A 13,273-nucleotide genomic window follows, 5' to 3' on the forward strand; every position below is an offset into this window, starting at 1 on the left:
GCCAGGGGGGGAAAAGGAATGTGATTATGACAAACAATTCTAAGTAAAAATTTCCCCTCAACTCCCTTCCCTTTTTTCTCCCCCCCCCTCTTACCCACTTCCCTTTCAATTACACAAAAAAAGTTTTACTTCAACTTTACTCCAACAAAATATATATCTATATTTCGGCAATTTCAAATGGAATTAATTGGCTGAATGCTATATAGACGAAGATTGAAAAAAAGTAGCATAAAACAATCTTAGACCTGTGAAGGTTCTCTAAAATGGAAAACTCAATCGGTTCAGTTTTCATGGAATCTAAAGAATTAAACAAAAAAACTTTATTAATTTTTTTTTTCTTTTATTGGGAAAATATAGTTACAATGTTCTCGTAAATAAGTTCTGGGTAAATAAGTGAATATTTATTTATCGCATCGTATTACAGACAACTTTCCGCGGATATTAAAATGAAAAATTACCAATAGTTCAAAACAGGTATAAATTTGATAAGTTTTAATATGATATTCGTGGAAAATTGTCTGCAATACTATAAAATATTTTCCAGCATGGCTGAGAACCAGTTCTAATTAAGCGGATATTAATCTGTTTCGAAGCCATACTGCAAAACGATTTCAAGAAAGAGAGTTACATGGTCTGGTACGTGAAAAAGACTTGCAATTAGAGAGAAGGTCTTGGAGACGGTGTCATCACACTTCAACAAATTTCGAATTCAAAAGAATTTATAAATGCCTTTTTGTTATTTTAAATATTTTGAAAAGCGATTGAGAAGATTTGTTTCAGTCAGCTTGTCCTTTATCGTCTTTATTGTTGTCCTGTATATACTGGGAAGCTTCATATTGATCATAGGTATCATGTGGACTATATGCCTCTAAGATGCCCTTAAAGATTTGCAGCAAATAAAACAAAAAGAATTTTATTCTCTATTTAATGAACGGTCGATTTGTTTTGGAATGTTTTCAAATTTTTGCAGCAAATAACAAAAAAAAAGAATTTTATTCTCTATTTCATGAACGATCGATTTGTCTTGGAATGTTTTCAAATTTTATCCTTAAAGTAAAGTAACAGAATCTGTGTGTGTCTGTGTACCCAAGGATCTCACTAACCACGGAACCGATATGGTTCTCTTTTTACAGGGTAGCATCTCATAGCTAAAAATTAGTAATAGTTAGTAATATTTTAACAAGAAAGTTATGTAAATTTTTTGCTGAAGTTGAAATATTTACATATTTGTTTGGACATTGTCTGAGCCTATCGAAGGATAAGAAGTCTCTGACTGTGAGTTTATATATTGGAATTCTATAGTCGAGAAAACTTGGCAGCGTCGTAGTTACGTATTTACATTTGGTCTATTCCCTTTAGTAATCCAGTTTTTTACTTTATTTTACATTCAAATTATATGCACAGTTTATTTATGTTCTGTCCGTTTGTACGCAACGGTCAGCTCTTATCGTTAATTTAACAGTTTTAGAGCATTTAGAAATCGTAACATTTCATGATCCTTACCAGAGAGTTCATTTTAAACATTTTGATTTTTAACTTTTTTTACCACAGTTTTTTGTGTTACATATTTTTCTTACTCATCTTATTTTTGAAATATTGATTTCTTAGACAACAAGGGACATCTTTAATTAAATTTCAAGCAATTTTAGAACACATAAAGGAACAACTTTGTTTTGACTTTTTAAAAAATATTCTGCTTATAAAGTTCTGACTCACTACAATGTTCGTTTCGTTCTAATTTTATACCTTCGCTTTCATAGATTTTGTCATCCTTGTTTATCCAAATTTAAATCCTCACTCTACTTCGATTTTTTACTTCACATGTGAAAAAAAAATTAAGACAGACAAATTAAAACCCCAAAATTAAAAAAAAAGAAAAAACGTTTGTTTTAATTGATGAAAAAAATATTTAATATAAAACAAAGTGTAAAATCACTAGGTTTAAAAGGATAATTTTAGGGAAAACGCGTAAAAATAAGATTTTATTTTAAATGATGATCTAAGAGACGATTAGGAAAATAAAATCATAGATTGTGATTTATTATTATGTAAATGCTTTCACTAAATACTCTTAAAAATGGCAAGTAAAGTAAATATCAAATAAAAGATGAATTAGAAAAAGGCATAAACTTTAAACTCAAAGTTAAATTTATCTTATCATTTTAACAGCCATTTTAAAAGCGAAACTTTTCTACAATTTGGTCGAGTCTATTTTTCCGTCGGTTAATGTAAGAATTGGATTATTGATTTCAAACTTTGTATAATAATTCCAGTATAACTTAGAAAGCGTGGCAACATTATAACCGTTACCTGAAAGAATATACGTCCATTTCAAACATACTGATTTTTTTATATCTTTTTTACAACAATTTGTATGCATCTTAGTTAATGTTTATGGTAGTAAACAACACATCGAATTTATTTTTTTAATGTGTCAACAACCCCTCATATTAACCTACAACCCAACCTTGTACTTTTAAATGTAAAAGGTAGCTTTTTCATCAATTTTTTACAGTATCCTCGTAAAAATCAATCTTCATCAATACTGATACTTAACCAAAGTTTGACAAAATAATAACATATTTTCCTTACATTTACAAACACAAATAACAAACCTTATGTAGTTACATAGAAAAAGTACACGGATTTTAAAAAAATAAGCATAAATATAAAAAATACCCTTAACATAAGGTTCTGTCATAAATCACTAAGTTTCACAGTAGCTTTTGTCCTATTTCTAGCCCCTGAGAGGCAATCATTATTATTTACCTAACATAACCTAAAATAACCTATTAAAAGCTTCTTTAAAAATATGACTAAACCCACTTCTTTGTTTTCTTTCCGTGATTCGTTTACTTTTGTATCTCCACTATTAATAAAATAGTGCCCGACACTGCATTACGTAAGGACAGACATACATAAACACATAGAGTAGTTACACTACTAAAATCTTAAAGGATGCAGAAAGAATTATAGAGAATCTGCACTAAAATAAAAATAGCACAGTTTCTGGAAAACTAGCGTCGCAAATAATTGTGATTATCTTATACTTTACTATGAGGCAATACTATCATAAAAGTACATTCTGCTATTTTGGTTGTATGATTTTTTCCATAGTTAGATTTGTATATCAAAACAATACATAGGTTTTCTTTATGTATGTATTTACACATTTAGTTAATAAAATAATGAAGAAACATATAAATAGAAAAAAGAATTAAAGAAATAGTAGTCTTTTATAAGTAAAATTTTGTTAATTTATCATTTTGTATAAATATATTTGATATAATGTTGAAATTTTAAGCTATATGTGACTCTACCCAAGGGGTGAGGACCCTTTTTGTATCAGCTAATAGCGTCTAAAATATAATCACAGCAAAGTCCCTACAAAAGAACAATCAGCAATTTGTTAACAGACTAAAAGGGTCTCCACTTATTTAGCCAGGTGGTTTTCTGGATTATACATCTATGCTTGTACATTTATCGATACTGTAGTGTCCTTTTTTATAGTAAACTAAAAATAAGGAAGGTCATCACTCTTACTCTATCAATGACCCAATACATTTAAGGGCAACAAAAAATTCAAAGATTTTTAGTCCCCTTAATTTTTCATAGATTTTTACATATAGAATAATATTTCATGTATTTTTTTTATTTAAATTTCATGAACTAGATTTAACCCTGAATTGGTTAGTGCCTATCTAGTTATGATTAAACAATTGATCTTCTTTATACTTGCATTGACCTCAGTTTAACATTAGGACTGGGCGATCTTTTGAAAGGTTTTTCATGTCTTCTCCCTAATAAACTTCTTTTAGTATAACCCTTTTTTATAGGAAACATTAACAAAATTAAAAAAAAACTTCAGATTTAGTTATTTAATCTTCGATGTTTTCAATTTCTTGCATTGTCTTTTTGATGTTTTCAAAAACATTTAGAAAAAAATCTCTAAACTGAAAACACATAGAAACAAAACTTCCAATGAAAACATCCCATAATGTTGATGCTAATCTTTTTAGGTGCTCCGTGTAAAAATGTTTTTTTTGAAGCAATTTATTTCACTCTTTTGCACTTCATCTCTGTTCAATATTTGCTTCTTAGAATCTCTATAACAGCTAGACCATAGGGTCTGATAATAAATGTATTAATGAAAATGTATTATCCAGACAACTACCTGGCCCAAGTGGTGGAGACCCTTTTCGTCTGCTAGCTAAGTGCTTTCTGTTCTTTTGTAGGAAATTGGCTGTGTTTAGACCCAATTTAAAATAGGGAAGAGCTCCTCGCCCCGTGGACAGAGTTATATATTCATCATTCCCCCTCTATTCTTTTACTTCTATGGGTCTATAATATTCAAGAGAGCTTCTTATATCGGATTGCCAGATTTAAGGATATTGAGATATCTTTAAAAGAAATAGAGATATATTTTTTTTAATCATCCAAAAACAGTAATTTCTTGAAATTGTAAAAACATTCAAAATCGACACTTCTTTATTGGGTTTAGCCCACAAATCAAAGTGTTCATACAATTCTGAACATATTTTGTAACATTTATAAAGATTCGAAAAGTATTTTGTCATAGTAATTAAAATTTATGAAAATTATATTAAATGAAAACATAAAAAACGCGAATGTGAATAATTTTTCAAATTTAAGAGTAGATATTAATTAGTCTTTTTGTGTTCAAAAGCTAAACCCCGAAGAAAATTTTAATAATTTCTTATAACCAATGGATATTTTGAATTCTTCTTAAACAGTTTGAAAGCTACAATTTTTACCCTAAATAAAATATTTTGATTTGTGGCTCTTGTTTCTGATTCAAATATTATTTTGCACCATTATAAGACCACTCTGAAATCATAAATCCAAGATAGCGCAAAACAAAAATCCACTAACAACCATTTACTCAAAAAATTATGTCAGACAGACATTTTGCCACTTAAAATTGAGCTCACCCTTGCACTTATCTGCAGTTAACTCACAAATTTGGCGAGATAAACAAGAAATAATATATCATAATAAATATTTGTATATAGTGATATAGTTATACTTTAAGAAACTAAAAAAGCTCTTTATAGTGCCTATAAAGCATGACGTCATAAAATACAAATGACCAATAATAGGCCAATAAACAGACTAAATTACCAATGGCTGGTCAGTAAATATTTTAATTGACCTATGGTAGGCCAGTATAACGTCATTTTCATAGGCACTATAAAAAGCTCCTAAACTAAAGGATATGACACTTAAAAATAAAACCACGAGGGTACAATTATATTGAGTAACATTTAGCAGCCTATAAGATCTATTATTGGATATACCATATATTAATATATCGACAGGGTCGGTTTGTTCATTCCATAGGTGGGGATGGGATGGTGTAAAGAGGGTGTTATTTTTGCAAGCTGCAAGTATCACGAAATTCTGGTGCAAGGATTTACAATCAACATATAGAAAAAAATTGTCTTTTGTTGTATCTTAAAATTCCAATATTTTTAAATAATCATTTTTAAAAGCGAAGCTTTTCTAAAATTAGGGTAGGTCCGTCCGTCCGTAACGGATAGCTTTTTTCGTTAATTTAGGCATGTTAAAATTATCCTATCGATTTCAAATTTTGAATGGTGATTCCTTTAGTAGTAAGGTACAATTTAGTAAGCGTAGCAACTATTTAATCAATAACAAAATGTCCGTACGTCCATTTTAAACATGTTGATTTTTTTACTTTTTTAACAACAAATTGTTATGTGATCTAATCATCGGATTGATCTGATTTTTGGTATATTGATTCCTGGGACAACAAAGTATAATGTAATCAAGTCCTAAAATGTAAGTTTGTCCATAAACATTATCCTGTATCAAGCAGTTTTTCAACAAATTTACTTACATTTTTGCTTTGACTCTTATACATTTATATTATGATTATTCAGTTGTGACACTATACACACAGCTAGCTTAAGCCAGGTACAGGTTTACCTGAGCACGCCAAAGAAACTAACTAGCAGGGGTGTTCTAGGAAGGTATTGTGAGTTCATAACCACTCTTACTTAAATCGTAGCTGTAGCTTCCCTACTATGATTTTTTTCAAAATACATTTTCTTGGCTGCTGGGTTTCAATTTTTCTTTCTACTATAATTATGAAATTAATTGTTTGTTTCAGTAAGCTAGTTTACAAAATTTAAAGAGCAAATCTATCTGTTAACTGGATATTTTAGTCATATAGTCCCATCTATCAATGAAAAATAATAAAAAAATTCATATTCTTTTACTAATTATAAATTTTAAAGTAAATACTTTCAAGTTTATATAATCTACATTTAGGCTAATAAACCATCCTTATCTTTAATTTAATTGACGAAAGCAATGATAAAAGCCTGGTGAATCTGTATTGATTGTCCCAGAATATTTCTGAGACAATTCTGAAACACCTAGTCTATTTTTCATTTCTCTACTGCAAATTATATCTTCAAAGATAGATGAGATTATTTTAAACTTATCATCTAAACTATAATATGAAACAAGTAAACTGAAAAAATCCTTACACTAACAGGCAAATATGGCATGGTCTGTGTCCATTGTGACAAAAAAAATAATGAGAGTAGGTGATACTGAAATAGTTTACATGAGTAGAAATCAACCTTATTCGACATTCACTCAAAGCCCCAAAAATAATGGACTTAAAAGTGTATTAAACTGTATATAAGAAGACATTTGCGAATATATTGGTACCATTAATTTGCCTCTGAGATAAAAAAAGTATGTTTTTTTGATATTTTTCTCTTGCAACAAATCAAATTTCAAAATTGAGTCACCAAAAATGTTAAACTAATTTTTGCTCTAAAACAATCATTTTTTGGAGTTAGAAAGTGCTTAATACCTCATTTTAATCGCCTGGCATTGCTTTATAATGTACAGGTAATTACTTGGTTGTTTTTAGAACAGTTGACTTAAAAATTGAGGTTTTGTGATTAACCCACTTTTGTTGTTACTCCATAAATGATATTTTTTTTTCCAAAATTTTTGGCCGTAAAGAAGCTTTATATATCCATATAACATCCACCAAAATTTGACTTTTGATATTTTATTTATAACATCACCAGAAGGAATTGAATTTTGGAAAAAAAATATCAATTTATATTTTGCACTGCTATGCATTGTTCTCGTTCTTGTTTCTAAAAAATATTTATATAATTAAAAAGAGAATTATTTAACGCTTCTATAGGTATGTTTATCATTTTTCTAGCTTAAATATAACTATAATTTCAGCATTTTTAAACATGATCATATTCAAGTTATTTTAACAACTATTAAAACAATTTTTACCATGCAAAACAAGGTGTTATAAAGTGTAGGATCCCTCACAATATCTATCTGTCTGTATATAATGCATTACACATGTAATGCTAATAAAGAGTATGCTATAAGAGTGATCTTTTATTCAAAGCTATAAAAGTGTTTAGAGTATATGCTATTATCCAATCATTGCTGGGAGCCATCAAAGAGGAAGTAGATAATAGAATAGGAAGAGTTATTTACTTTAGTGATGGCTGTGGAGGACAATACAAAAACAGGAACATATAAAAATATCATGATATTATTATAGTATTATGTTTTAAGTTCATTGATCCTAGAAATTGGGTCAACTTTGGTGTGCAACAAAATTTTTTCATAAATATCCAGGTAAAGAGCTAAAATATTTTTTGACTTAAACAAAGCATATTATCTTACCAAAATACTAAAATATACTGTAGTAGTACATCCTCATATTAAGTACAGGTATTCAAGTAAATTTCAGGTTACAGGACCTGATCCTCCAGGTCTCCAGAAATATTTAAAAGGTTTTTGTGGCTGCAATTTTTGACTTAGAGACTTCAAATTTTAAACATAATCTTTCTTACATGTCTACATAACATATTAAAATTTCATTAAGATCCATCCCTCCTATTATCTCAGCCCCCATTAGAGCTAAAGGGCTTAAAAATTTTGTGCATGTCCCTGGTTTGATAATGAATTTCGGACTTTAAGTGAGTAATAGTAATCTTTTCACTTCCCTTTTTTCAGAAAAAAATGAAATGGTTTGCTTTCCTTTAGAAGTTAGAAAAATACAAGTATAATTTTTTAAAGCAAAGGTTTGAATTATTATAAGGGTCTGACCTTCTGTACAATCAAAACATATAACTCTTACTGATAGAATTGCTCTTTTGATTTTAAACTCAAAGTTAGGAGAAACAATTTTTACCATGCAAAACAAGGTGTTATAAAGTGTAGGATCCCTCACAATATCTATCTGTCTGTATATAATGCATTACACATGTAATGCTAATAAAGAGTATGTTATAAGAGTGATCTTTTATTCAAAGCTATAAGGTGTTTATTAGAGTATATGCTATTAGATAATTCCAAGAGTCAAGGATATTAGATGTAACTTAAATTCCTAAATATCAGAGTAATATAAGAGTATTTGTTGCAAAACTACTTAAAAACAGAATACTGTTTAAGGGCATACTTATATTTGTAAGTAATAATTCTGGTAACAATTATAGAGTTGCAATGGTTTCTCCTAACTTTGAGTTTAAAATCAAAAGAGCAATTCTATCAGTAAGAGTTATATGTTTTGATTGTACAGAAGGTCAGACCCTTATAATAATTCAAACCTTTGCTTTAAAAAATTATACTTGTATTTTTCTAACTTCTAAAGGAAAGCAAACCATTTCATTTTTTTCTGAAAAAAGTTATATTATGAATTTTAAAATTTTATTATCTTTTGAATATTCTTTAACATGCATAACATTTAGATCATTTTTATCAGGCATAAAACAATGGTATTTCTGTGTATTCTCTATGGCCTTAGCTGCCTGACGCCTTGGGAATAAAAACAGTTTAGTATTGGCAACTTGTTCACTATTTATATACAAAAATTTAATGTTTTTAATTGCTGTTACCCTATAGTCATAGAGTTGTTTGGGAGTTAAAATTTGATTGTCAGCTGATTGGCGGAGTGAATAGTTGGCAACTTGTCTTTTCACAACACCCCCTAGCCCATCACACTCGGATTTTCCATGCAAAGTGGCAAAAAAATGCCACTCTGCAGGAAATCCATTATCCTTTTCGTGGAGAGCCAGATTCAGAAAATTATATCTGTTAAATGTTTAATAAAATATCATTTTTAGAAAATATTATGTATCTTATTAACCATATAATAAAATTTAGATAAAGCTAATCATTATTTTATGTTCTTCTAGCTTCAAAAATAAGAAAAATACAGATGTTTTTAAAATCTTTAAGTAAACAAGGCTCTAAAAAGGTTGTTAAATAAAAGAGAAAGGGAAGTGAAAAGATTACTATTACTCACTTAAAGTCCGAAATTCATTATCAAACCAGGGACATGCACAAAATTTTTAAGCCCTTTAGCTCTAATGGGGGCTGAGATAATAGGAGGGATGGATCTTAATGAAATTTTAATATGTTATGTAGACATGTAAGAAAGATTATGTTTAAAATTTGAAGTCTCTAAGTCAAAAATTGCAGCCACAAAAACCTTTTAAATATTTCTGGAGACCTGGAGGATCAGGTCCTGTAACCTGAAATTTACTTGAATACCTGTACTTAATATGAGGATGTACTACTACAGTATATTTTAGTATTTTGGTAAGATAATATGCTTTGTTTAAGTCAAAAAATATTTTTGCTCTTTACCTGGATATTTATGAAAAAATTTTGTTGCACACCAAAGTTGACCCAATTTCTAGGATCAATGAACTTAAAACATAATACTATAATAATATCATGATATTTTTATATATTCCTGTTTTTGTATTGTCCTCCACAGCCATCACTAAAGTAAATAACTCTTCCTATTCTATTATCTACTTCCTCTTTGATGGCTCCCAGCAATGATTGGATAATAGCATATACTCTAAACACTTTTATAGCTTTGAATAAAAGATCACTCTTATAGCATACTCTTTATTAGCATTACATGTGTAATGCATTATATACAGACAGATAGATATTGTGAGCGATCCTACACTTTATAACACCTTGTTTTGCATGGTAAAAATTGTTTTAATAGTTGTTAAAATAACTTGAATATGATCATGTTTAAAAATGCTGAAATTATAGTTATATTTAAGCTAGAAAAATGATAAACATACCTATAGAAGCGTTAAATAATTCTCTTTTTAATTATATAAATATTTTTTAGAAACAAGAACGAGAACAATGCATAGCAGTGCAAAATATAAATTGATATTTTTTTTCCAAAATTCAATTCCTTCTGGTGATGTTATAAATAAAATATCAAAAGTCAAATTTTGGTGAATGTTATTTGGATATATAAAGCTTCTTTACGGCCAAAAATTTTGGAAAAAAAAATATCATTTATGGAGTAACAACAAAAGTGGGTTAATCACAAAACCTCGATTTTTTAGTCAACTGTTCTAAAAACAACCAAGTAATTACCTGTACATTATAAAGCAATGCCAGGCGATTAAAATGAGGTATTAAGCACTTTCTAACTCCAAAAAATGATTGTTTTAGAGCAAAAATTAGTTTAACATTTTTGGTGACTCAATTTTGAAATTTGATTTGTTGCAAGAGAAAAATATCAAAAAAACATACTTTTTTTTATCTCAGAGGCAAATTAATGGTACCAATATATTCGCAAATGTCTTATATACAGTTTAATACACTTTTAAGTCCATTATTTTTGGGGCTTTGAGTGAATGTCGAATAAGGTTGATTTCTACTCACATGGTATGTCTAATTCTCAAAAAAACGCGCGGTTAGAGCTATACTACACAACAAGAACAAACTTCTTAGTAGAAATTATATTTTGCTTTATTCAAGCCTTCTCAATTTTAATCATTTGAGAGCTTCTGTATATTTAATGAATGTGAACTATAACATTAACAACCCTGTGTTTCCAACTGGCACATGCAGTACTTGTTGAAATATCTTAAGTACTGCCAAAAAATACTGGTAATTTAACTGAATTACTTGCTAGCCTAATAATAAAGATCTTATTCTGCAAAGAAGTACCTGTTCAGATGATAAAACGGAGCAGAAATGCAATTGTAATATTTGTTTGACTGTAAGATTCCAAAGATAGATAAATGCAGGTCTGTATAGATCATCTGAATTAGTTTATCAGATTTTTAATTTGTTCAACCAACAAGAAATAGGTTCTGGTATCAATTATCAATGTAATTTGAGTCAATTATCTGATCTATTGTTAAACATGTACTGATATTACCAGTCAGTAACTCTCAAATGATCAAAATAGAGAAGGCTTGAATAAATCAAAATATAATTTCTACTAAGAGTTTGTTCTTGTTGTGTTATGATTATTTCAGTTTACTTGTTTCAGACATATTATAGTTTAGATGATTAAGTTTAAAATAATCTTATTTATCTTTGACTTCAAAGATATAATTTGCAGTAGAGAAATGAAAAATATACTAGGTGTTTCAGAATTGTCTCAGAAATATTCTGGGACAATCTGATACAGATTCACCAGGCTTTTATCATTGCTTTCATCAATTAAATTAAAAATAAGGATGGTTTATTAGCCTAAATGTAAATTATATAACCTTGAAAGTATCTACTTTAAAATTTTATAACTAGTAAAAGAATATGAATTCTTTTATCATTTTTCATTGATGGATTGGATTATATGACTGAGATATCCAGTTAACAGATAGATTTGCTCTTTAAACTTTGAAACAAACAATTAATTTCATAATTATAGTAGAAAGAAAAATTGAAACCCAGCAGCCAAGAAAATGTATTTTGAAAAAAATCATAGTAGGGAAGCTACAGCTACGATTTAAGTAAGAGTGGTTATGAACTCACAATACCTTCCTAGAACACCCCTGCTAGTTAGTTTCTTTGGCGTGCTCAGGTAAACCTGTACCTGGCTTAAGCTAGCTGTGTACAAGTGATGATGTCCGTTTGTCCTACCGTTTCAGTGCTTCGCTTTTATGGATGTTGTCATCCCTGTTTTTATTTTTTTTTCACATTTTATTTAATTTCACATTAAGCCGTGCGTTTTTTGAGACTTAAATAATCATAGAATTTGAAAATTAAATTAAAGATACTCCTTTAAGTAAGACTAAATTAGAAATTTTAGATTTGTATTTTAATTTTAAGGATTTTTTATTTCAAGTGTATTTTTTAAAGTATCCAATAAGTTATCAATACTATAATTTAAATTTTTTCTCTCCCAACTTTAAAGATACAATTTTGAAATGCAAGTACTTGTGATTTTGTTTGAAAAGTATAGCCACAGAAATACAAATAATTTGCATAAATGCCGTATTCAATTTAAAAGTAATGGCAGGAGTACGGATATTTTTTTGTAGTTTAATGTTTCACTTTTGGAGTATTTTATTTCCCATTCTAGTACTCTCATTTTAGAAGTATGTAAGTGAAGTATTTACAAAAATAAATCTTTACGTGTTTAATTATAACTAAATACGCCCCTAGGGTCCTCTAAGGCTAAGGGAGGTTAATGATACCCTCCCTTAAAATAGTTATATCCTGTTCCCAGGAAGTATATAAAGGAGAACCATACAAGTTTAGCGGTTCCCTAACAATCAGACAAACAATTTAAAAAATACAAGTTCTGTTATTTTTTGTAAGAATAAAAAGTGAACACATGTTCATAATACATGATAAATTTCAGCTGGTTTTCTTTTTGTTAATAAAATCTACTTAGATAACATCACCAACAAATTTTAGCTACATCAAGTATATAAATTTAATGACATACATAGAGTTTCTATACTACTGAAAGCAAATTTTCATAATGAACATTCGTCAAACGCCTTGTTTTAGTCAAACTGTTATAAATTAAAGCATAGTGTAAATAGTTTTTAGTAACGATATATGATAGACAGCTGAAATTTTTGGTAAAGATTTCCATTATAAATGTCCATCTAATATATACATTGTTTTGTCCAACTGTCTGTTATTTGGAGTGCTAGATCGATTCCTAGATTTTTACGTTTTCATGATTTTCTGATGCTGTGAGTATTGGTGCAAAAAATATGACGTAACAAAAAAATTGGCCAATGAGAGGCCGTTATTGACCAATGGTAAAACTTATAGTGGCCTCTCATTGGCTAATTTTTTTTGTTACGTCATATTTTTTGCACCAATACTCACAGCATCGATTTTCTCAACTCCTTTTCAAGATAGAGGGCTCAAATTTTCAGGAATTAATCAATTTTACATTCTACATATTTTCACCAAGTTTTATTAAGATTTGGAGTGCTAG

Source organism: Acartia tonsa, chromosome 9 (assembly GCF_053477335.1).
Source record: "Acartia tonsa isolate MP-2025a chromosome 9, ASM5347733v1, whole genome shotgun sequence".
In the NCBI taxonomy this organism is placed as follows: Eukaryota; Metazoa; Arthropoda; class Copepoda; order Calanoida; family Acartiidae; genus Acartia; species Acartia tonsa.